Consider the following 26,665-nt stretch of genomic DNA (forward strand, 5'->3'; position numbering starts at 1 on the left):
CTGGATGAGGTGGTTTCCCTGGTGAAGAACCCTTACTCTTCTTGCAGAGGATCCAGATTCAGCACCTAGCATGCACAGGGACACCCACACTCTTCTGTAACTACCCCAATTCCAGGGTATCCATGCCTTTTCTGACCTATCTTGGGCTCTTGAACTCATATGGTACACACACACACACACACACACACACACACACACACACACACACACACACAAACAATCTTTGGAAACGACATGTTTATACCAAGACTCTGGCCCTGTAAGAAAAAGTAAGGCGACAGCTTCTTCATATGCTGCAGTCTAAGGTTGTCTTAACTTTTGATGACTGGAGCTGATATCGGTCTGCCCTTCTCAGAGATCTTGACTGGTTTATTTCTTGCTATCGGCTGGAAAGCAGCATCTTTGTACTGAATCTCTGTCTACAATCAAGGTGGAACACCCTAGCCTATCAACTAGGGAAGGTCACGGATAAAGACTAAGGTGCTTTTTGGTGGGGTGGGAGGGGAAGGGGTTGATGCACTTGAGACAGACTTTCACAGAGGAGCTCTGCTCACCTTCTAAAATGAGGAATTAGCAAGGAGAAGAACTTCTTGTTCTAGGCTAGCTAGATGCCAGAAACCCTCTGTCAAGTTCTGGGAAGTTCCAAGGTATCTATCTGCCTTTGTGCTTTCAAAGCTAGGGGGTTAGTGACACCCAGATGGTTCCTTGGGTGCTTAGCCCAGAACTACACCCACCAGGACTCACTGTAAGATCATTATAAGGAGAGCCCTGATTTGGAAATGTTGGTGATGTCAAAACAAATCTTAGTTTTAAGAGAAAAAAAATTAATCTTACTGAAGTTTGTTACATTCACAGTTGCTACTTTCTGAGGTATAATTCAGAGATAGTCTGGTATTTTTCCAGGGCAAAGAAACTCTTCTCTAAAGTACCTAATGTGCTATGCAGAAAGGAAAATCCCTTCTTATCCTGTGTGAGGTGATATTGATGGATTTTTATTCGTTAGCTAAATTTGTTTCTGCAACATCAACAGGAACTTGTCCTTATATGAATATGTTCAGATTAGAAAATAAGGAAAATTGGGGTTGGGGATTTAGCTCAGTGGTAGAGCGCTTACCTAGTAAGCACAAGGCCCTGGGTTTGGTCCCCAGCTCCGAAAAAAAGGAAAAAAAAAAAAGAAAATAAGGAAAATCTTACAATTTTGTGTATGATGCCATACAGGTGAGGGCAGGTACAAGATAGAACGAGTCCTGTCATTGATCAAGAGAGGAGGAGACTGGAGCGAGGCAGGAGAAGCAGCAGAGAGAACATGGAGGCTGATGTTAAGACTCCTCTCTGCACATTTACAGAATATTCTTAAGGGATGGGTGTGTACAGGACTTTGTATGTGTAGGTGGGCAATTATATCTTATCAATTGGATCAGAGGTTATTATGTTGTGTGTTCTTTCTTGTGGCGATTTAAATTTAAGAAAGTATGTGGCGGCCGGAGACACTAAGCTGCCACGGAATTGGGATGTATATTTCCGGCATGGTGGCAACCTGCCTTGGGAACTGGATGGGTAGAGAGATTGCTGCCGGGCTCAGAGAGTAGCCATCGGCAGTGTGATATGGGATGGAGCAGAGTGGCTGAGATTAAGATATCTATGAGATATCTTGGGGCATTGCCAGACATAGTGCGGGGTAAAAGACCCCATTTTATTTTTTTATAATTTTACAGCAACAATTTTGAATCTAGGATTCCGCAGTCCAATACCTCTTAAAGATGAGATAGGCTCACGCTTTGTTTATTTTTATATTTTGTGAACTATATGATCTTCCTCTAATATGAGATCATGACAAATGGAACAATTTGTGTAGTTTCCAAGCTGATAACTGAGACAGCACTAAGCATCCATGAATAAAACGTGACAATTCCAGTGACAGAGTCTAAACACTTATTCCCGACTTCTACTTCAGTTCAGGGTTGGGTTCAGTTCTCTAGACTTCTGAGGCAACATAAAAAAAAAAAAATTTCTATGTTTTAGATGAAGATTTAGAGCTCAAGTGTTTGGAATCAGTTGATATATAGATGCCATGCTTCTGCCTTCTTAAAGGCAGTCTCACAAAGGTTGTGTGGGAGAACTGAGTAAAGCTGATAGGGTTGGACGGGTGACTCAGGGGCCTTTGAAGTCAAGTTCAGATCCTGGTAGGGTAGAGCCCGTTAGTCCAGACTTCGGTGTTACTCAGTTGTAGTGTTCCTCGGCTTGACAGTACGGTAGATACACTGTGACTCTAGGCACAGCCTCGGCCAGGGAGGCCAGCGTTCTACCCAGGAACGTTTTCCTATCCACAACTTGAAACTTGGAATGAACAGTTTATAACTATTTTTTTTTAATTTTGGAGAATTAATATTAGACCATCTCACATTCATCTTGTAATCATTGAAGGACCAGTAATGTTGTTGTTGTTGTTGTCTAATATTTCAGTACAACAACCAACTTAGAATCCTAGCAAGCTGAGTGCTTCATAACATCTAGCAAGAGAGCCCTTGCGAGCACAACCTTGGCACACAGTGCATGACTTTAAAAGGACTGAGTGGTAAGGAAGGGCTCTCCAAGAACAGGTGGGTGTCTTCTGGCTTTGCATGCAGTACTGCAGAAACCGATGTGCAGCAGCAAAACCAAAAGGATGTCAAGGAGGCAGAGCCGGCAGCCGTTCCCCCATCTCACTCAAACCGCAGCAGGAGGAAGCGCAGAAGATCTTCAGTCCTAGCAGAACCCACCAGGGGACATTGCTTTTGTAAGGGATGCTGTGTGGAAGACCCTGCCCTGCCAGCCACTTGACTTTGGTCAGTTATCTAGGAGAGAGAGCTGAGGAAATACAAGCAGGCCCTGCTATCCTTTGCCCTAGGGCTAACACAGAAGACTGCTTTGCTGTCTTTCAAAGTAGTAAACCGTGGGACGCCTACAGGGAAGCTGTCTGACTCCCGATCTGCTTCTGGTTACTAGTGGCAACCCCATATCCTCTCCAGCCACAGAATCTGGAGGAACTACCAGACATCTGCAACTGGTTTAGACTGGGTCTGAATTCCCCCAGGAAGTAAACTTTCAGTGTGTGTGTGGGGGGGGGGGGGAAGAGGCGGGCAGGCACTATCACCCATTAATTGCCTAATTTCTGGAGAAAAAAAAAAACCTGAGGAAGTAGGTGGCTTGTTGTTAAGGAAGTTGGAGAAGGTTACAGCACATAGCACATGTTGAAAAAGAAAACACGCTTTCCTTCGGTAACAATGTTAGGAGATGCACTTGAGGCAGACGAGAGAACACAGCTGGTTGCAATTTCCCTCGCTTTTGCTGAACTTCTGTGTTGGTGAAAACAAAGAAGGTTCTGCCTCCCAGGCAGGAAACAAAAAAAAAAAAAAGAGTCAGAGTTGCAAAGGGAGGGAGGAGGAGTTCTTGCACTGCGACCCAGTGGGGTACAGAACAGGCGGCAATTTCACCACACACAAGGGCACTCTCTGGCAGAATTATGAACACGCACAGTTGTAAACATCCCCTCCTCAGCCCCACTCCCGATACTCTTGGTTCTTACAAGTCTGGAGTTAGAGGAAAATACCAGGCACGATGGCTCAAGCCTGGAATAACAGCACGGAGGAGGCTGGGACAAGGAGATGACTACTAGTTAGAGGCTAGCCTAGGCTACATAGTACTTTCCAGACTGTTCTTAACTACACAGAATGAACATCTGTCTTAAACAATTTACTCCAAAACAAACAAAAGCAGAAAATACAATCTAAACAAGAAGAGCTTGTATGACCAAGTCCTTCCGATTCATGTCTTAATATTCATTGTGATTTCTGTATGTTTATTTTTAAAAATCTACTTACGTTAAGTGGACAGTTTGATTAGTTTTGGCAAATGTAGAAATGCAGGCAACCACCGTCACAAATAAAGCATTTAACAACCACACCACTCTAGAAAGTTTCTACGTGTCTGCTTCTTGTCACCTTGCCTTACACCAGGTACCAGGAGAATTATATGGTGCGGTATGTATTTTTATTGACTGGCCTCCTGTATACAACATAATGCTTCCATTTAAAGCTAAAACCTATAGAACAAAATAAATAAGTCTAAAAGGAAAAGAGTGTTTTTAAAGGGCCCAGTGAGATAGCTTTGCAGTTAAGAGCACTCGATGCTCTTACAGAGGACCAGGGTTTAATCCCAGTACCTACATGGCAGCTCGCAATCATCCCCAATTCTAGTTCCAATCTGATGTCCTCTTCTGACTTCTGTGGGCACAAGGCATGCACGCGATATACAGACATACATGCAAGCCAAACATTCATATACATAAAATAAAATAAATAAATCTAAATGTTAAAGTCCATGTCTTTGAGATGGCTCAGAGGGTAAGAGCACTTACTCCTGGCCTAATGATCCCTGGGACAGAAAGAGAGAGAGAGGGAGAGAACCAAGTTCTGAAAGTTGTTCTCTGAAATCCACACTTAGTCTTCTTCTTTCCGTATACACAATAAATAAATCAATAAAATTTAAAACTAAAGCTTATGTTGGTAAAAACTTAGAAGTTCATTCCACTTTAGTAAAGAGTGACTTGTTAGGCTATAGATATCACAATTATTTGTTGAATATTTGGGGCTACTATTAGCAAAAGTTCTGTGCATGAGAACACCAGCCTTTGTGTGACCACATCATCACTTCTCTGAAATATTTAGGAATAAAAAATGTTGGGTCATTTGACTTCATTGATCTTTCTATGTTCTTGGCACATTCCCTTCTTCCCTTTCTTTTTGCCTTTAATTTTTTTGACTTTTAAACCTCTTTTAAAGTTATAATTTATTTATCTAGTGTGTATATGTGTGTGTGTGCAGGTGTATGCTTGTCATAGCCTACCTATAGAGGCCAGAAGAAATGTCTGAGGAGTCATTTCTCTCCTGCTATCTCTGAGATCCAGGAATAAAATTCAAATTACTAGGCATCTCTACTTGTTAAGGTGTCTCACAGCCCTTCTCCTAGATCCTAAAGTAATTTTAATATTGTTGGGGTTTAAATCTCCGCTCGTGTTTGGACAAAACACACCAAGCCAACATGGGTCCACATGGAAAGGTTTAACGAGAGAAGAAGAGTAGAAGGGGGGATAAGTAAAGGGCGGCCATGAGCACGTGCAGGGAGAGGGGAATGGGGAGAGAAGGGACAAAGAGAAGAGGGAAAGAGAAGAGCAAAGAGCAAGAGAGCAAGAGAGAGAGGAGGGGGCAAGCAGCCCCTTATACAGTGTCAGGCACAGCTGGCTATTTCCAGGCAACGGTGGGGCGGAACGTACCAGGCTGTTGCCAGGTAGCCGTGGGGGTGGAGCTTAGGCAGAAGACCAACAAATCTTGTTTAGTTTTCTAACATTTATTTTTGTTGGGTTTTGAGACAGGAGTTCATATAGCCCAGGCTGGCTTAGAGCTCTCAGTGCCTACTGAAACTTGGCCCTGAACTACTGATTCTTCTGCCTCTTCATATTACTAGAACCATAGTGGCTGGCTGGAGGTAAATTTTGGGGTTTCTTCTTTTCTAGGATAGGTGTGTCGACCTGTCATGTTTCTGCTAAGGACTGCTTCTGTGGCATTTCATGTAGTTTTATATACAGGTAGCTCTTGCTTTACCCTGGGTGGAAGGACCATGGAAATGAAGATACAGGCTGATATGCCGAGCGATCTTACTAATAGGAGGGAAATATAAAAAAAAATTTCTGTGACCTGTAAAATTTTTTTGGCATATCATTAAAAACCCTAACTGTCAAAAAATAAAATTCTCACTTTGTGTTATAAACGTGTAGGAAAGTATTCAAATGATGAAACTAATACTTTGAAGCTTCCTATAATTTAAAGTAATATACACATTAGAGTGTTTGCTTCTTTGTAAATACTTATCAGGGCATGCATGTGAATTTCCCATGTTTCCCATTTGGAAACGGAAAAAAAATCCAGAAGTTAAATGTCAGTGACAATTCTACCATGTGGAAATGTGTTAATTCCATACTTAGAGATTGGGAAGTGCCGGGTTTTGTATTATTATGTATCATGTAATATGTGTATATTGACACAATTTAAAATTTCTTAGGGTGAAATGTATTATATAAATTATCTTAGCTGTTTTTGCTGTTGCTGTGATAAAACAGAAAGAAAAAAAAAGTAACTTAAAAAGTAAAGAGTTGGGCTGGAGAGATGGCTCAGCGGTTAAGAGCTGCACTGACTGCTCTTCCAGAGGTCCTGAGTTCAAATCCCGGCAACCACATGGTGACTCACAACCATCTGTAATGAGATCTGATGCCCTCTTCTGGTGTATCTGAAAACAGGTATATATAATAAGTAAATAAATAAACCTTTTCTAAAAAAAGAAAAGCAAAGGGTTTATTTTAGTTCACAGTGCAAAAAACATCCCTTCCCATGAGGAAGTCAAGTCAGGAGGAGATTGAAATGGCTGGTCATATCACATCCAAATGAGAGAGAGAGAGAGAGAGAGAGAGAGAGAGAGAGAGAGAGAGAGAGAGAGAGAGAGAGAGAGAAGAGAAGAGAAGAGAGAGAGGAGAGAGAGAGGAGAAAGAGAGGAGAGAGAGGAGAGAAAAGAAGAAGAAGGAGAAGGAGAAGGAGAAGGAAGGAGAAGGAGAAGGAGAAGAAGAGAGAAGAGAGAAGAGAGAAGAGAGAAGAGAGAAGAGAGAAGAGAGAAGAGAGCACTACCTGGCTCCCTTTCTCCATTTGCATAGCACAGGGAATGATGTCACCCACCGTGGAGACATTTTCCCATGCCAGTCAACAAAATGAAGATAATCTCCCAGAGACATGCCCAGAGGATCATCTCCCAAGTGACTCTAAATCTTGTTGAACTGACACTACCCATCGTACTGTAGAACTAGAGTTTCATAAAGGTTACTCGTTGTCAGAGCCTGAATGTGCAGAACTAGAGTTTCATAAAGGTTTCTCATTGTCAGAGTCCGGATGTGCAGGGCCAGACGTGCCTGAGGGAGAGTCAGAGATAGGACTTGCCAAACCAGCTATCAGCCCCAAGGACATTGACCATCTGTAGCCACCCCCTCCCCTTCCTTCACCCCCCTGAGTGAGATGAGCCACCCTACCTGCCTGCCGAGCTGCTAGATAACACATACTCCTTGCTGATGTCATTTCGCGCCGAAAGTAACCGTGCACCTTTTGAATTGACCAATCATGTGTAACCTCGCGAATGCCCCTTACCTCCCCTATAAAAACCCCCGAGTTTGGAAGCTCGGGGTCGATTCCTCTGTCTCCTGTGTGAGATACGTGTCGACCCGGGATCCCTCTAAGACCCGGGATCTCGTTAATAAAAGCTACCTCTTGCTGTTACATCAAGAATGGCTACTCGTGATTCCTGGGGGCACCCCACCCCGCGATCGGAGCGAGAGATGCGGCTCCCTGTTTAGGGGTACGCTCTTTCATTTGGGGGCTCGTCCGGGATCGGAGCGTGACCCCCCCAGAACCCCGAATGCCACTTGGAGGTACGTAAGTGTGAGTGCTGGAAAGCGGCCGCTGAATGTGTCCGTGTGTGTGTGTGTGTGTGTGTGTGTGTGTGTGTGTGTGTGTGTGTGTATGTGTGAATTAAGTCCTATAGTCTGTGTTTTTCGGTACCGGTTTAGTGTCTTGGTGCACTGTCTGGGCAGAAGAAGGTTTCCTGCCCTGTGCACGGGTGGAAGAAGGTTCCCCACCCCGTAGAAAGCTAGCTTGAGAGTGCACTGTCTGGGCAGAAGAAGGTTTCCTACCCTGTGCACGGGTGGAAGAAGGTTCCCCACCCCGAAATGGCGCCTGTGAGTAGATGAAGGATTCCTACTCTGAATAGTCTTTTTCTTTCTTTTTTTCCTTTTTAGAAAGCGCACCGGGGGATGCCCCAATCGCGCAGGCTCTGGGACGCGTGAGAGACGTTCCTTGAGCCAGTCTTTGTCGGGAGGACCCGGCAACTAGCAGTCAAAAAGATCTGACTGTGATAACCCCTTTGTCTTTGATGGTGGACCATTGGACGGATGTTAGGGCAAGGGGATACTCTGGAATTCTGTTGGGAGGTAAAATCAGATGGTTCTAAGAAACTTAATCTTATGGACCCCGCTCTAGTGGCGGTGTGTTGGTTGATAGCCAAAGTTAATCTTTAAAACAGTGTTTTATCTGTGCTTGTGCTCGCAGCCAGCTGTGATGAGTTGGGGAAGATTTAAATTTTGCTTGGGAACAAGGAATCTTAAAGGCGGAGTTTCAGCCAGTATGGCACTTAGTGTGTAGCTGCCTAAAAGATCAGAAATGCTGTCAACAGGCTATAAAAAAAAAAAAAAAAAAAGGGACAGGCTGTGTTAGAAATGCTACAGGAAGAACGCCTGAAGGTAGGGAGTGCCAGGTCTGCCACCAGGCTCCAAGGGTGGGTCTCTGAGGAGCTGGAAAATGCCCTACCAATCTGGCTAAGATAAGGAAAGGATATAAAGAGAAAGTTACAGAAATTTAAAGGGTTAAGTTAAGTTGCTGAGAGTTAGTACAAGTTACAAAGAAAGAGGTAAAAAGAGCAGGAAGCTAGGGAAGAAAAGAGACAAAAAGAAGAGGAAATTAGAGAGCTAAAGAGAGAGATAAAAGACGAGAGAGGCACATATACTGGCCACAGTAGTTAGGGAACCTAGGAAGATAGTACCTGGCAACAGAAGAGAATTCCTGGCTAAAGAGCAGTGTGCCTAATGCAAAGAAAAAGGACACTGGGTCAGGGACTGCTCAAGAAAGAACAAGAGGGGCCACTGGAGAGCTTCTTGGTCCTAGAGTGCTGGCTATGTACAGAGATAGAAGGGAAGTGTGGATACAGGGACCCAATGCTCTGTGCTCCTATGCCCCCCAGTGGGCCAATATCCAAAGACCTTGAGTGAAGGGGCTACTGGCAACGAACAATACTTATGGACTGCCCGAAGAACAGTGGACCTTGGCGTGGGCTGGGTAACCCACCCACTAGTTCATGGTCATCTCTGACTGCCCCTATCCCTTGCTCATGAGAAAATTGCTCTCCAAAATGGCTTGCGTGGGCTAAAATGACTGGGTGAGGCCATGTGTATGCATATCTACAGACTGTGTATGTGGAGCTTAAGACCTGTCTCAGTGCACCAGTACCTGATGCTGGGAGATGAATGGCTTAGTGCTGTTCTGCCTGGAACATATCATTCCTGCCTGCCGGGCACTAACAATTATCACCCAATCCAGGACTTAAACTGTGATAGAGTGGCTGATGTTTTGCCTTTGAATAGAGTGTCCCAAAAGATGGGACCACTGGTCAGCTGCCATGGACTAGATTCTCCACCGGTTGGGGACAATCTGGTCACCTTGCTGCCCAATCCGGACCTGGAGCCACCACAGCACGAGTGTCAAGCACTGGCAGAAGCCCATGGATGGAGGAAAGACCTCTGCGACTGGCTGATTGACCCCTGCTGAAAGCCGAGGACCTTGTCCACAGACGGGAACAATTCTCTTCATGAAGGTCAGAGATAAGTGGGTGCTGCCATGGTGGACAACACAATGTCATCTGGGATGGCTGAACCTCTACCCCCCCAGCACATCAGCACTTCAGATGCCTTTGCCATCTCTTGGATGCCCTGGTGAAGCCAACAACTGTGAGTACTATTCATTGCTCAGGATATCAGGAGGGAAGAGATTCAGTGGCATGGGGCAATAACGAAGCAGATCAAGCGACTCGAAAAATGGCTATGCAGGAGCCTATCCTGGTTGCAGGCCTGCAAGAGACAGCCACTGAGAACTAGGATCGGACTAAGGGATGGCCTCACTTAGAAAAGGCCCAAATTGCTTAAAAGATAAAGGACAATGGCACACTTGAGGGAAAACTATACTCCTCAGAGAACAAAGAAAAGACTCACTTTGCCAAATACAGAAATGGACTCATTTAGGAGATAAGAAGTTTGTCCAAGTAGTTAAGGTGTATGTAACAGACTTTAAGATTTTAGCCAGAGAGACAGTAGAAAGTATAAGGTATGACAATAAGTGAATGCTTAGCAAGCAAACAGGGCAAAGAGACCTAGAGAGTTTAGTGAAAAGTCGAAGTGTAATCACAAGTATCTCCTAGTGCTTGTAGATACTTTTTCAGGAATAGATAGAAGGTTTCCTCACCAAATGAGAGACGGCCTCTGCAATCATCAAAAAGATACTGGAAGAAATCTTCCCCCGATTTGGAATGCCCAAGGTAATCTGGTCAGACAAAGGCCCTACTTTCGTTGCCGAGGTAAGCCAGGGTGTGGCCAAGTATTTAGAGGTCAATTGGAAATTACATTGTATCTACAGACCTCAAAGTTCAGGACAGGTAGAGTAAATAAATAAAATTTTAAAAGAGACCCTGACCAAATTAAATTAACCATGGAGACTGGCGCAGACTGGGTGACACTCCTTCCCTCTTGCTCTCTTCAGAGCAAGAAATACCCCTTCCAGATTCAGCCTTACCCCCTTTGAGATCTTATATGGGGGCCTCAGCCCCCCCCAACTGTATTAGATGATGTTACTGAACCAACATGTCATAGTGCCATAGTAATAATGATTTGTGTGCCAGGCTAAAAGACCTACAGGTGATACAGAAAGAAGTCTGCTCACAGCTGACAGCAGCCTATGCTCCGGAGACCCCTGAGACATCTCATCAGTCATCAGTTCCAGGAGACTGCAGCTACACTGAGCCCAGACACTCTCGCTGGAAAGGACCATACCTGGTGCTGCTGACCACCCTGAGAGCTGTCAATTCTCAGCCCTCACCAGCCACGTACTAGCTGTTGGGGCTGAGAGCTGGGACCTAGAGGGAAATTCAGTCATGTTTGTCCTGGGTTCTATCAAGATAGGTGTGGGATAGGCTTGATTTCCATTACAAATGATGTAACATTGCATATGTTAGTACTCTTAACACTTCTTGGGACTGTGCCTCAGGGATCACAGTCTGTATAAGCTTAGAAGTTCTAAAAGCTAGTCATGACCTTGGTGGATAGGCTTGGATAGTGTCCAGATTAGAATCCTCATGTTAAGACAACAATACCAAGCTGTTATGCTAGATGAAGCTGAGTTCTCCATGAAGTTCTAAGATTAGAACTATTAACAAAAAAAAAGAAGTGGGGAATGTAGAACTAGAGTTTCATAAAGGTTACTCGTTGTCAGAGCCCGAATGTGCAGAACTAGAGTTTCATAAAGGTTTCTCATTGTCAGAGTCCGGATGTGCAGGGCCGGACGTGCCTGAGGGAGAGTCAGAGATAGGACTTGCCAAACCAGCTATCAGCCCCAAGGACATTGACCATCTGTAGCCACCCCCTCCCCTTCCTTCACCCCCCTGAGTGAGATGAGCCACCCTACCTGCCTGCCGAGCTGCTAGATAACACATACTCCTTGCTGATGTCATTTCGCGCCGAAAGTAACCATGCACCTTTTGAATTGACCAATCATGTGTAACCGCTCGAATGCCCCTAACCTCCCCTATAAAAACCCCCGAGTTTGGAAGCTCGGGGTCGATTCCTCTGTCTCCTGTGTGAGATACGTGTCGACCCGGGATCCCTCTAAGACCCAGGATCTCGTTAATAAAAGCTACCTCTTGCTGTTACATCAAGAATGGCTACTCGTGATTCCTGGGGGCACCCCACCCCGCGATCGGAGCGAGAGATGCGGCTCCCTGTTTAGGGGTACGCTCTTTCAGTACAGATGACTTAATTGTCACACCTCCTTCTTACTTTCCCTTTGCACTTCCATAGTGAGAAACAGCTGAGTGTCTCCTGGTGGGAAGGTGTCCCGGTGTCATCTCCTTTGGAACTTCATCCTTTTCATCATAAGCAATCACCTTCTGAGTTTTGCACCAAGTTCCCCTCAAAAAGTAACAATATTAACATCCCCAGGCTAGACATTTTTTTCCCCATTAACTTCCATTTCATCGTTGACGACCAATTCTTCTTTTGGTTCATCCTTTCTTTTTTTTTTTTAAGGTTTCCTGTAAGTTTCTGAGTAAGAAAGAGGAAGCGTCTTGGTGTGTAGGCTAACTGAGTCTGAGGTGCCTAGCAACCAGTGGTCACTAGGCTTTGGAAAAACTAATTGGGATGATGCCAACTCCTAATATATACCTGTTATTTGCTCGATGCTTCAGGGACTAACAAGCTAACACTGGAGCCAGGAGCTTCTAGAATTAGTGATGAATAACATGCTGTGGTAATTTTGGTATGAACCATGCTGTTTGAAGACTGGCACCGTGTCTGGTAACTTTGGCCTATTCATTCTAGAACTTGTTCAACAAAACAAAAACAAAAGAACAAACCGAAACCGAAACCAAACCAAACCAAACCAAAACAAAACAAAAACAAAGCAAAACAAAAAGCAGAAAGCCTGACCTGTGCTTTCTTTAGACTAATGAGATACTATGAAATACGCGGGCTAATTTCGCGGAATATCTGGAGGTTCTATCAGGTCCTGCCTTCTAGTGCCTTTATTTTAATTTTACTTTTGGCAGAGGGCACAGGACGTGTCACATTTGTGTTTGCAAAGTACGCTCAGATTTTATTGGACGTAGCATCCCACTGGGGCCAAGCCGGATGATGACGCCTTAAAGCTCACTGGATCTTCACCATTTTTCCTTCTGTCAGGTACTAAGAGAAGAGCACTATCACCACTTTCCACCTGGAGTTGTGAGTGTTGATATTTCTTCTCGTAATCAATTTTTTTATGTTTCTTTTTATTATTTTTCAACTGTCCTGAGACTTTAACCCAGGACCTCAAATCTACCAAGCAAGAGCGCCATCATTAAGCTATAGTTCCAGCTGTTTTGATCTACTTTGAAGTCTATGATCAAGAGTAGCATTTTTCAGGTGGTTATGAGTCCTTGTTGAGTTGACTATCGTCATTATGAAGTGGCTTTATTTGCCTCCAATCCTGAAAGTCTGTTTTCTGAGAGTAGCAAAGCCAGCCTGTCTTTCTTGAGATCTCTGCTAACACAATTTCTCCCATATTTCTAGGTGTTTTGTTTTGTTTTGTTTTTTGTTTTTGTTTTTTTGTTTTTGTTTTTTGTTTGTTTGTTTGTTTCGTTTTGAGACAGGGTTTCACTATGTAGCCCTGGCTATCCTTGAACTAACAGAAATCCATGTGCCTTGGCTTCCCAAATGCTGATATCAAAGACCCACTCAAGAAAGGTGACTTTTAACCTTTCTGTGTCTCAGGTGTTTAAGAGTCATTTTCTCCAGTAGCTCATAGTGGGCCTTGGGTTTTTTTTTTTTATATAAATCAACAGTCTTTGCCTTTTAACACCAGTGGACATGAGCATGAGAACATGGAAGTCAAATGTAATATGTGTACTCCTTACTTTTTAAAGTAGTTTTAAATAAGATTATATTTATGTCTGCTGTCCTAACTATATTTTTTCTTGTTTATTCCTTATTTTCCCCACTCCCACATTTTTTTTCTCAAGATTAGGGCTCACTATGTAGTTCAAGGTGGGCTGCAATTTATGACAGTCTCCTGCCTTAGCCTCCAGAATGATGAGGCTGCAGGTGTGAGCCTCCCTATCTGACTCCCTTCCTCTCCTTCACAATGAGTATGTAATTGACTTATCCGCTATCCATCTTTGCTTTGTCAGGGGTTTTGTCATGGGCATGAAAACAGCTTCACCCCATAGCAGTGCACTCCCACTTCCACACCTCCCTTCTCATCCTCCTCATCCCCTCCTTACATGCTCACAGGTCCTAAACTTTAGGAATTAGATTGTCATTATTTCTGCTTTAACTAATTATCTTTTTTTTTTTTTTTGGTTTTTTTTTTTTTTTTTTCGGAGCTGGGGACCGAACCCAGGGCCTTGCGCTTCCTAGGCAAGCACTGTACCACTGAGCTAAATCCCCAACCCCCCTAATTATCTTTGAATAATTTTATTCATGTATTTATTCTCTCTCTCTCTCTCTCTCTCTCTCTCTCTGTGTGTGTGTGTGTGTGTGTGTGTGTGTGTGTAAAATAGTACATTTGTAGAGACCAGAGAACAACATGTGGGAGTTGATTATCTCCTTCCAGCATGGGATCCCTGGGATTGAACTCACGTTGTCCAGTTTCCTTGGCAAGCACCCTCATCCACTAAACAAACTTACCAACCCACAGCTTTTTGTAGGGTGAGAAAGTCTCATGCTTCTCATTGCCAGCATTTCTTTTTGTACATTCAACTTTTGTTTAAATGTATACCTTAAAGATATTTTCATTGTATTGACCATCTTGGGTGCAAACGCATCTTCTTTTGCCACTTCAGAGATGTGACTTTAACGTCCTCTATCCCGACATCTTCTGATGTTATGTCTGTGGCATTACTTACCAGTGTTTCCCACTTTCTCTGGTGAGTGTAATGTTTTGTCTTTATGATAGCAATTCAACTCTGATGTTTTGTCTGTGTTGTTCTTGAGAGATCTCAAGAATGGCGGCAATTAGAATAGTTCCTAATTTTTGTCAAATTGAAGTTTGGGGACAAATCTTACATACACACATCTGGGTGAACGGCATTTATTTGCTTCTTTTATCCTTGTCTGAGAACGAGGTCACACAGTAGACTGCTTGATACTGTGTCTCAGCACTGAGCATTGCTCGCCTTTTGAATCACAGATTACACATTGATGTTTAGACCCACAGATCTGCTAGCATCTGATATGCTATGAGGTCAAACAGTTCCCATTTTGTGTGCTGGGTTTCAGTTCTATAACAGCTTTCTTATTTTTACACTTTGTATTTTTCTATTCAGAGTTATATTTTCCTTTAACAGGCAGACTATCGCAATAACTATCTTAAGAACCTGTTTTATTTTTTACTTCCGTGTAAATGTGTCTGACTACATGAGTGTATTCCACATGTGAGTGCATGACTGTGAAAGTCAGAAGAAGATGACAGATCCCTTGGGGCTGAAGTTACAGGTGTCCGTGAGCCACTTGGTGCGGGTACTGGGAACTAAACACAGATCCTCTGGAAAATCAGCTCGGCTGTTAACCACTGAGCCACCACTCCAGCCCCAAATTACATTAGCTTCTTTAAGACCTTGTATGTCAGTTTTATCATTTATGCTCACTGCTTCGATTGGTCGATGATTCTTTTGATTGTAGAGTGTATTTTCCTGCTTTCCTCTCACATGCCTATTTTTTTTATTGACTATTAGACAAGATAAATCCTGTTGTTGGTGTTCATTTTAAGAATGCTAACTATTACATCGCAGCTATGAGTTTGCTTTTATAGACTTGCTCTGGGTTTCGTTAGCTTGGGTGTGGAATGGTCAGCTCTAGGGCGAGCTGAATCTTATTAGCAAGATAAGACTCTCTGTGGTGTCTGGCTAAAGCTGGTTGCTCAATTGTGTTCTGGGTGGTAGTGAAAATCCAAAACAGTCCCAGGTTTTCTTCAGCTTTTGAAGTCGTTCAGCTTGTACTCAGTGTGTTATTAATCTCCACCCTCAAAGAATTTCAGCTTGCAATAATACCAGTGTGTATTAGTATTCAAACAAACAGCATTAGCATTCAGGTCTAAGGAGATTCTTGAATGAGCTCTTAGTGTAACTTCCTCCGCTTTGATAATTTGCCAGATAAACAAGAGAGGCCTCAGACTCACCAGTGTTCTGTATTCATCTTCTCTATTCAGAGAAAGCCACCAAGCTCTGCCTAAGTTTTCCTTTCCTGTGATCTGAAAATTCCAAGTCTGCAGAAAACTGGAACAATCATCCGGTCTTGTTGGTTTCTTGCTCTCGGACCAGGACTACAAACTATCTGCACTTGCTGATCGGTGTGTGGGAAGTTGTTGAAAGAGTTTCATGTGTGGCTCTTGTCCTTTATGAGAGGAAAGCTGTCCCATTCTAGCCCCTCCTTTGTGGACTAAGGGAGACCGTTTTATTTATTTTTAAAAGAGAATTAAAAGAAGCCCGACTTGAATACTAATTAACTTAATAATCTTGAATTCCTACTTGAACATCGCCTACAAAAGGTGTATAAAGTTAGAACCTCATTTGCATAATTCAGTTTCATAACCTCATTCTTTCCTTATTGTTGTCCACTTTTCCTTTAAATCTCCACTTAAATGTCCCTTCCTGGGAGGCTTCTACACTACCAGTGTCAAGCAAAGTCAGTAGCTTTCCCTAGTCTTATAGTCTAGTAGGACAGTAACCACTAACTAGAGAATCATGCAAATGGCCAACTAGAACTTAGTGGTAAGTTTTGAGACAGTGAAGTCAGAAGGGTTTTAGCTAGGTAGCCACTTAGACTTTGATACAGTGTAGAGGTCTTTGAGAAATGGGGTATTTAAAGGAAAGGGGATTGCTCAAGGAACATGGCAGGAGAGCTCTCAGTGATGTGTATTATGCAACAAATTCTAGCTTCACATGTTTTTTGCAGGTGAGAAGACAGAGTTTTCCTATAGTCCTGGGAGTTGCTTGGGTAGTCTTGGTTATCTGGATTGAAAAAAAATAGTTAAAGGCAATTAAAAACAAACGGCAAAAAACAAGCAAATAAAGGAAGCTGTCTTTATCTCCTTTCCTTTATGACTCACCACAGGGGATATACTCTCTTTGCTGGGGACAACTCTGCCATCAGCCATGCCAGCCAGATACCTCAGGCCCTGAGCTGAGATGACCACCACCTAGGTTTATTTAACATCTTTTTCTTTTTCCTTATTAATCTTTCTTTTACATTTGAGGGTTCCCCTTAAAAATACTTGGGAGATCTTAGAACATTTCTATCTGTGCCTAACAAAACTCTCTCAGTTCTGACTTAAGCATCAAAATTATATTTCTGTTAGATGCTGCCAGTTTGCTTCTAATTGGTAAACATCTTCTCTCGGTTGTCTCTCAGATTATTTATTTAAACGCAATGCTTAGCAGTGATCTTACTCTCTTGGTAAGAGTTTGCCTTCTTACTCAAGGAGGAAACCTGGTCATCAGGTCATCATGTTTATCACCTCCTCCAACTGTTTTTCCTCCTCTTCTTCCTTTTCCTTCTCTCCCTCTCCTCCTCCTTCTCTTTCACCTCCTCCTATTCCTTCTTCTCTCTCTGCAGTTTCTTCTCCTCTTCCCCCCATCTTCCTTCTCTCCTCCTCCTTCTCCTTTTTCCATTCTGACCAATATAAAGCTCCTGAGCTCTGGCCAAACTACTTCTACAACAGCATCCAGGATTGCTTCCTCTATGAGCTTTTAGATATATATTTTACTTTGTCAAGGAGTCGAGCGCTCTGTGAGGTCCAAGCAGAAATGAAAAAGTCATGAAAAAGCTGGTTGAGTCTGTGATAATGTGGATTTTGTTCATCCCACAGCAGGAAACACTCCTAAACCCAGCCACTTGTTCATTGGAAAGTGGATCCACTTTTGCTAAATTGTTTTAAGAAAACTGAGATGTTAGACTTGTATATGTAAACTCTTAATTTTTAAGTGTTACCAACTACTTGGACCAAACAAACACTGTGTTTGAGTTCTGGTCAGTGCTGTGTTGCTGCTGTTTTGAAAGGTCTTTAGGGTGTCTATTAGCTACTGAATAAGTTTCTATTCTTTTACATAATGTGCCCTCTATTCATCTTACTACAATTCTGACCTTTGTTCCTCAGTATCCTCTACACTGTGAAGATCTAATTCTACAGAAGGGACAACTGCAATAAAGAAGCTGTTTGTATCAATTAGATTAAGGATGTTAGGAAGCTAAGGATCAGAGAACTCAACAGACAGGGAGACATTTTATCATAACAAGAACCAAAGCTTCAAGGTCAAGATACAAGGCATATCACAGATTTGGGGAGAATCTGGAATGTGAAGATGTTCTCTGACCACAGTGGAAGAGAAGCCCAAGGGTATGGGAAGAGAGGTCAAAAAAAGGAAACAGGCAAAGAGAGGAGAATCCAGTGATTCCTGCACTAGGCTTAGAGTGTGGACATGGGGAGATGCCCATAGCTGTTGGGAAGCATGAATATTTTCTGGAGTATGTTCTGAAGCCCTGAACCTAAGAGAAATATCTGTGAGAGGAGAAAACATTGAATCTGGTCTTCTACACACATGACTTTTGACAAATCATCAAGTGGATGAGGAAAGTGGGTCCCACGGTGACACCTCCAAGTTCTGTCTTTCTGAAGTCCTTGAGTTACAATCAGGTCACAAAGTAGGGGAATGTGAGTTCCTATTACAAGATTAGTAGCAGTAGAGGATACCCAGGAGGTTAGGCCCTGACAGTTTTCTTTATAGATTCTGGCATTGAGCATCCTTAGAAGAGGCAGAGCTTGCTATACCACAGCTGAGGCCACCAAGAAACTACTAGGTCCTGCCTCGAGAGGTAGAGTCTCAGCCCTAGACATTTAGAGGAGAACAGATGAAAAAATGTTAGAGAAAGCTTCATGACACAAAAAATGGCAGTGGATTTTTTTTCAAGGAGGAACTATAGAGTGGGGTGCAGGGGACCATAGCAGTCAGCAGTAGGACCTTGCTATGGACTGAGGTCACCTCTGACTCTAACAAGGAGAAGTAAGGGTTAGTAGCTAAGGAATGGGGTGGGAATTCATGCATGAAAATTAATACAATGAAATACCAGAGGGTAGGGGGATTTTTATTAGATAAACAGAACAGATTTTTTTCTGAAGGCAGACAAATGAGATAAAAGACTGATAATACCAGAGTTTGGGGATTTGGGGTAAACTGACTGAGCAAGATTCTGGTTCAAACTAGACTCTACAAAGGTTAGGAGGCAAGCATGAGGTCAGAGCCCATAAGAAAGAAGACCCAGAGACCTGACCCATATGTGGCCAGAGGAAAGTATCAGAGGGATTTGGGGCAGAAATCAAAAATAACCAGCTAAGTCCCAAATAACTAAATGTTTGATCTGGACAGTGATAGAGGTTAGTATGTGAATTTGACTGAGAGATCATTGCATAGGAAGAAGTACACTGGGTATGGAAGAAAATCTCTGCTTCAGTCAGGGCTCTGAAAAGCCTGAGTTGCTTTAAGAATTGGAGTCAGTTGTGATTTGGTCATAACTGCCTGATTTGCATCGACTAGAGTGGTTAACAAGAAAGCAAACCCAGTGGTCCCTTCTCATACTCTATCCCTCTCCACAGCCACACTTCTTTCGTGTCACAAGCTCCTCTAAGTCTCCTTGAAGTCTCACTGCTTGTCCACTCTGCTTCTTTTTGTCTGTCCCCTAGAACAGTTCTCAACCTGTGGGTTGTGACTCCTGGGGGGTGTGGTAGGGGTCAGATGGCCCTTTCACAAGTCACGTATTAGATATCCTGCATATCAGATAGTTAAATATGATTCATAAAAGTAGTAAAATTATAGTTATGAAGCAGCAATGAGTTGATTTTATGGTTGGGAGTCATCACAGCATGAGGAACTGTATTAAAGGGTCACAGCATTAGGAAGGTTGAGAAGCACTGCTTTAGAAGAAAGTACTTCAAAGGCTGGGGACAAATACATCCATATTTGCGTCCCCAGAAATCAGCACAGTGCCTGGCAGATAGTAGGCACTCACTGAATGTCAGATAGATGCATGGATAAAACCATTCCAGCACTCATGGCCAAACCGCAAAGGGGAAAGACCAGTACCGTGACTGAAAAGCTCAAGTATCCTCCCTCTGGAGCTTGCCACTTGTCACAGGGCTTGTGATTCTTGCTGTACAGCCTCTGCCCCAAGTAAGAGTGAATTACTTCACTTTTTAGTATTCTGTGGTTACCCATCAGCATCAGAAACTCAGCTGAGAAGAGGCAGAGACCAGAGCTCTGGAAAAGAACCACCAAGGGGAACAGGCCTAGACTGAGCTCTCTGGTGAAGGCTCCTCCCCAAGCATGTCAGTGGGAGGCTTTTAACAGAAGGAAAAGGCATTGTGAGTAAACTGAGCCTCTTGGTGAGGGAGTATGAAGCAGGAGTAACCTCTGACCAGTGTATTCACAAGAATTTTTCACTTAAAGTCCATGCTCACTCTACCGGTCTGCTGCTGTCTCTTGAAAATTTTCATAATTGCTGGTCCCGGGACTTTGCATTTTTATTTTGTCTTAAGCATTGCAAGGTTTAGCTGATCTGGTTGCTAGAGATAACAACAGAAGCAAAGAGGCGGTTTTCAGCCTTGGCTTTGCAAAAGGCCCAGTGGTCAAGCTAGGGAGGTGCCAACCTAGAGGTCAGACAGAAGAGTATCTCAGGGTGTGTAGCGACTTTTCATCTGTAATAATTACAGGCTGCCCTCTGGGACATTGGGAGGCAATGTCTTTGGGCCCCTCGCCAACAGCTATCGCCTCTTTTCCTGTTGTGTTATATCAGCACAACCACCACATGGGTTGTAACACTGATGTGATGGTTCCTGTCTCCTTTCTCTGAAGCTGGTGACCATGAGTTGGATGTCCTTCACTGGTGTGTCACATCATTGGCCTTAGTAATGCTCCCGAAAATAGCCAGAAGGTAGAGATATTCTAAGCTGTACTCTAGACAAAGAAGATAAGGAAGCACCTGAACTTGTTACATGGATGCCAAAAATTATTCTGGACACTTAACATAAAGTTGAAAAGTTAGGTAATAAACAATAAAATTTGAGTCTGCTGGGAAGCAGCCCCAGCCATCTAAGAGTTACTACCCAGAACTACTGTCTTGGTTGACACACTCTGGGCATGGCCCCCATCCCTCCTGCATGGTCTGAAACAAAAGATGACAATCTGATTTACCTAGTGTCTCCACTGTACATTCATTATTAGCAATGTCACCTTCCTTTAAAGATAAAGGGTTGTTTTATAACGAGGCAAATGTTTGTGCTTTGACTCGGTGTGTTATTTATTTATTTATTTATTTATTTATTTATTTATTTATTTATTGACACGAAACGAGCTGAGTAATGACTGAACACGTTGCTCCCCGTCCCTACCAGAGACCGAAAAAACGTGACAAGCATAGCACGAAGGGAAGTTCCCATCCCGTCATTTTTTCTCAACATCTTTATGAGCGTTTCATATTTTTTGGCTCTGTGTTAGACTTCAAGCAAATCCAAAGATAATCCTTGTCCTCAGGCAAAGTAATATAATATCTAGAACACAACTGAGAACACACACACGTTTCCTCGGTGCTGAATGGAAGGCAGTAATCTGTGGACGTGTAATGCTTGCTAGGAGTGGAGCAGGTGTTTACCATCCTCCAAGCATAACGCAGTAACCATCACAAGGGCCTTTCACTTTAATTTAAAACAGCTGAGCACTCACGGGGCCATTGCTAATCCTCAAGTTAAACAACAGGCTTTTTCCAGAGTTGCATGCCAACCTGATGGAGTGGCCAAAGGAACTCCCACCCATTGTTCATGTGTGTCTATGCCAGGTCCTTGCAAACAGCTGCTCATTTCAGCCTGATGAAGCATTTCTCCTCGCAAGCATTGGGGAAATCTTTGTTGAGTGATGAGAACTGCAAATGGAAATCCTGCATTTCCAAACAAATTTCGTCTGTGTTCTTCAAATGCTATGGAGATTGTTGGGAGGGCATCTTCTATTCCCGCTGGAATGATAATCTAAAAGTAAGGTGAGACGAGATCTCTGGTTAATAGCTCTTTTCTCAGGATCCTCTATTTTACTTTGCATACACAGGACCCCTCTCTTTTGGACACAGGACAGGAAGAGGTGCCCCATGGCTTTGTCATGGGCTGACTAGAGTCGATCCTTCTTAATTTTTTTCAGTTACATTTTTCAAGTATCACATTTCATCATGCTACTTGTGAACAAAGTGTTTTGACAGGCTCCTGTCTCACTCAACTGTCCCACCTTTTGGACCCTTTGTCCGCTAAACCTCCCCATCTGGTCTCCTTTTGGCTTTCACGTCACCTGTGACTTTTCCCAACATCTCTACCTCATTGCCTCTTTTTTCTATCTCGGTCTCCTTTCCAGCCTTTTGCTTTGTTCCGCTCTTTGCTTTACCCACACCTGTACACAGTTTTTACATGCCTGTGTCATACATTACAAAAAAGATCCATATATGAGAGGTACCACGTTGTCTTTGTCTTCTTAATTTTAGGCCACTTCTCTTAATGTTGAACTTCGCAGATCCCTCCCTTTTCTTGCAAATGTTACAGTTTCAGCTTTGTTTACATCTGAATAGTATTTCTGTTGTGTATATCACTATATTTTTATTAGGTAACTGGAGACAAAGACATTTAGAAGCAGCTGTATGTATTTGCCCCTCCTCACTGAGTGGGTCTGTACAACCCAGCTTGAGCATCAGAGTAAAAGAGGCTGACCCTTTCCTGGAATAACCCATCTATGCTATCTAATTTCTTTTCAAATTCCTGAACACTGGATTTGAACTTGTAGGGGGCTTTTCGAGGCTTTTCATTCACACCCTCGGCCCTTCCCACTGGCCAGATAAGGAAGAAAGTTTGCGAAACAACGGGATACTGGAAAGGGCCCAGGTTATGAGCAACCAGGAAAGTCGGGTTACCAGTCATAAAGGGTAATGCTTAGTAAAGGTAGCTGACTCTGGAGGAAACTGATGAGGTCAAGTTTGAACATAGAATCATAGTTATAAAAAAAAATTAAGAAAACCCAGTGAGTAATCTGAGAAGTCCAGAAGGAAGTGGTAAAACCAGAGAGAGAGAGAGAGAGAGAGAGAGAGAGAGAGAGAGAGAGAGAGAGAGAGAGAAAGAGAGAGAGAGAAGAAACCATTCAAGATGAATATGTAATGAAAAAGAGACAAAAATGAGATAATTATAGCCCCAGGCAGTTATCGCATTAGTGAGTTGTAAGTATGTCTACAGGATTATGACCCTAAACGTAGGTATAGGAAGGCAGATGGTGATATTAAACCAGTAAACCCATCAGAGAGAATTGGAAGATAAAATTTGCATGTATGACCAATGAGGAAATAAGATGGGAAGGAGAGAGTATTACCAGCAATTATCTTGAACCTGCGACCTGGCCGCATGGTGGGTGTGGTGGACTAAGGAAATTCACACCCAGTATTGATCCTTATTTACCCAATGCATTCTTAATATTATAACCTGATAAGGTCTTGAGAATCAACATCCCCACATTTCACAGTTAGTAATCATTTGTTTGAAGTGGATGAGCTACTAAGTGTGAATTTTTTGACTCTAGCACCCTTCTGCTTCCTCATAATGCTACTCTATTTTTGGGGGGCTATAGACCATTGTTCTCCAAGCATACCAGGCATTACTGTATTTGTCAGGAAAGCCCCGACTACTTGCAAGGCCTCCTGACATTCCCATGTGGCAGAAAGAGGTGAGGAGGGTCATTGTGCCTGAAAGACCCCTGGAGCGGGAAGACCCTCACTCAAGTCTCGGGATGACGTGACCCCCCAAGAACTCACGGAAGACCGTCTTTGCTGTAATCACATGAGGTTAATCAATAGGAACCAGTGCACTGGGGTCAAGACTCATATCCCATGCAGGGGCACAGGAGTTCGACCCCCAGTAGCTGGGAAAAGGGTATTTAAAGGAAGAAGCTACAACCCAAGGGGGCAGGGATGGTGTCATTGGAAAATGTGGAGAATACCAGTGAGAAATCACAAGGAGAAGCTTCCTGTCTCTCAAGATTGCTTTTAAGATTGTAATCTAACTTTATGGTCAGCTAGTTCCTGGGAGAAGCTTCCTCTTATCTTTATTAGGTCAGGATCACCTATCTAATGGCCTTATCTTAAGCCCTTTTATCTGGACCCTGGTCCAGAAATGTGACCTCCTACTTACAGGCAGAGAGCTGGAATTTGAGGTATTTAGGGCTCCTTAGGGGTGAGATAGCATTTTTCAACTTCTGACTTTTTGGCTGCATTTTTTACTCTTTCATACCCTCACCTGAGATTCTAGGTCTTTCTGTATATGACTCTGCCCAAGCTGCATGTTTTCATCTGAGAACCTGACAGAGTATACAATGTACCGAAGAGAGGGGACCTCATCTGTGCTGCTGGGAAGGAAGGCAGTCATGTGTGCTAGACTGAGGACTTCTGGTGATCTGTCTTTTGGGCCATCACCCACAATATCATAAATAACCCCTCACTTATGCTTTGTAAGTAAGCCCAGTAAGGCATTCATTCATGAAGTTAGGCTTTAGTGGGACCCTTATTTTGCTCCCTTGTTGATACCAAAGCCCAGGTGAGTAGGCACTTGATGTATCTCTTAGGAAAAGTTCATAGAGCAGACCGGGAGTTAGAAACAACCTGGAAAGACATCATTTGACAGGATTTAGAAGCTTTCTACTCATTTCCAGCATCTCGGCCCAGTATCTGGCCTGGCATGTGTATTTGGAAGGCTGGTGGCTGGCTAGGCAGGCTGATAGCGCAAGGTCACAAACAGGAAGAGCTTAGTTTATCTCCTGTGTTCAGGTGATGTTTGACATGATCCGTAAGAACCTAAGTCAGGGACGCAGAGAGAAGCGCTCCAGGTAGAAAATACAGAGCATTCCCTAAAGTGGGCCCAGTGGTTTCCTCCATGTAGAAAAATCACTGTCACTTAGGACGCCGCGGAGAGATATTCGGTCCTCCATCTGACTCCTCCTTCCCCACGGTACTGGTCTGGAGCATGTGCATACAAATGTTTCAAGTTCTCTGCATTCTTGTCTCAGACATAATCAGTTCTACAGAACATTTTTGTCAGGTAATTCAGATTTGATCTTGGTAATTAGTGCTACAAATATCCCTGGAAAGTGATACAAAGGTATACACACACACACGCACACACACACACACACACACACACACACACACACACACACACACACTTTTTTTTTTTTTTTTGGTTCTTTTTTTTTCGGAGCTGGGGACCGAACCCAGGGCCTTGCGCTTCCTAGGTAAGCGCTCTAGCACTGAGTTAAATCCCCAGCCCCCACATTTTTTTATATGAACAATACCTCCTATTGAGTTCCCATCTGTAGTCAGCTAACTATCAGGAAAAATTACAAAATAACTTCCAAGTGGGAAAAGATGATTGCTGTGGAACATTCTTTGTGGGTTGCCTCTGAATTTTGTTTGCCTTTGCACCATTTTAAAACTCTGTACGTTGTGAAGCACTGAGAGTAATGAAGTGAATCTTGCAGGTTAGAGGGAGTAGAGAGGGAGAGGACTGTGACTTGTGTATATGAACCAATCATCCACCAAGAACACATGCCCAGGAGCTCCACTTTCTCTCCATTGCAACAGCCCCTCCTCCACCACACACTCTTTAGTGGTGGAAGGCTTTGGATGTAGGAATCCAAGCAGAGACAAGAGTGCCCGGAAGATAAGAACAATAAGTAAGATCATAACTTGTTTACTGCTAAGACAACCTCTAGCCCAGAGGCTTGTTGCCTTGTGAGTTTGAAGAGTATATTTTTAATGTATGTTTCTCTTCCAAATTAGATGGTCACTTCAAACTAGTAACAGGAGAATGTCTGTTATTTTATTTGGGGATTTTGTTTGTTTGTCAAACCTCATATCCTGCTATAGCGACAACTGCATTTATAATTCATTCCCGAGATATTTGCTTAACAATAAGTTCAGAAAGTTTGGCATGAATAACCTTAGCTCACTTCTGTAGAACGTGGTTTCTATGTTCTTCCTATTAAAACAAGCAAAAAGGAAAAGAAAAAAGAAAAACATTTTTATTGTTTTTAGTTTTTTCAAACTTTTTAATTACCTTGTGATACTAAAAATGAGACATACACACGAGAGAGAGAGAGAGAGAGAGAGAGAGAGAGAGAGAGAGAGAGATCTATTCTGAAAAGTACACTTTCAGAAAAACAAATAACGCTGTCAAAAAGTCTGAACTTCCATTAAGTAAGTTTGGGCGACTGGGATAAGTACAGATTTAAAGATGATCTCACCAGGAGGGCAGTAAGCAGTTTGAACTGGAAATGTTCCCTTTTTCTTTAAGAGACTAGCAGAGTGTGCCCCCCCCCCCCCGGAGTGTTTGAAGATGCTAGGTTTGACGATATGTCACTACCTTATCAACATCAGGGACAGCTCACACAGATCCTTACAGACGTTCACAGTGAAAAACTGACGGGCATTGAATAATTCAAGCAGCAAATTATTTTTTTTAAATGCAGCTTAATTGCTGTTGACCTAGTTATGGTTTCCAAGCAAGTACATGACAATACAAAATAACCAGCGTACGCACATGTGTGCATGCGCGTGAACACACACACACACACACACACACACACACACACACACTTAATCATCCTGGAATTAAGTAGCTGGCTTGTTCTTCATGTGGAATATATGTGCTGGACTGACTCTCATAGGAAGTCATCAGGAGCTGATGACTCTGACCATTAATGGTAAAGAAAGATCAAGAACACCCCCCCCCCCCCCCGTAGCTTCTGCTGCACCAGTTCTCATTCCGAAAAATAAACATAGCTTCTGACTTTCTTCACCAGACCCGCAGTTGTCTATGAGTATCTGCCTCCGTATCAGAACTTTGATTCTGAAATGCTACTTTTATCTGAAGCTGTAGGGTATCTGTCAGCATCAATGCCGTTTCTGAGGCTCTTGTGAGCCAAGCTCTAAGAATATAAAAGTGGGAGGAGGGTGTCTCTGCAAGCCAGGAGGATGTATTCTTGTTAGACAATAGCTTCCTCTCTTTGAATTTGCGTCATTGCCTTTGGCAGTTCCTGGACCTCAAAGCTCCACTCTGCTCTGCCAGAGGAATCCCACATTCAGCCCAGTGGAAGCTGCGTTTGGGATCACTATTGTTCA

General features: G+C 43.2%; 1 long non-coding RNA gene across 2 annotated transcripts in view; it reads left to right on the top strand.

Moving 5' to 3' along the window:
• LOC102550206 (uncharacterized) overlaps positions 1-26,665 on the top strand; it is a 41,529-nt gene that overhangs the window by 14,410 nt on the left and 454 nt on the right. The gene's annotated exons all lie outside the window — the stretch shown is intronic.

The sequence above is a fragment of the Rattus norvegicus genome, chromosome 1, assembly GCF_021556685.1.
Source record: "Rattus norvegicus strain SHRSP/BbbUtx chromosome 1, alternate assembly SHRSP_T2T, whole genome shotgun sequence".
Taxonomy (NCBI): Eukaryota; Metazoa; Chordata; class Mammalia; order Rodentia; family Muridae; genus Rattus; species Rattus norvegicus.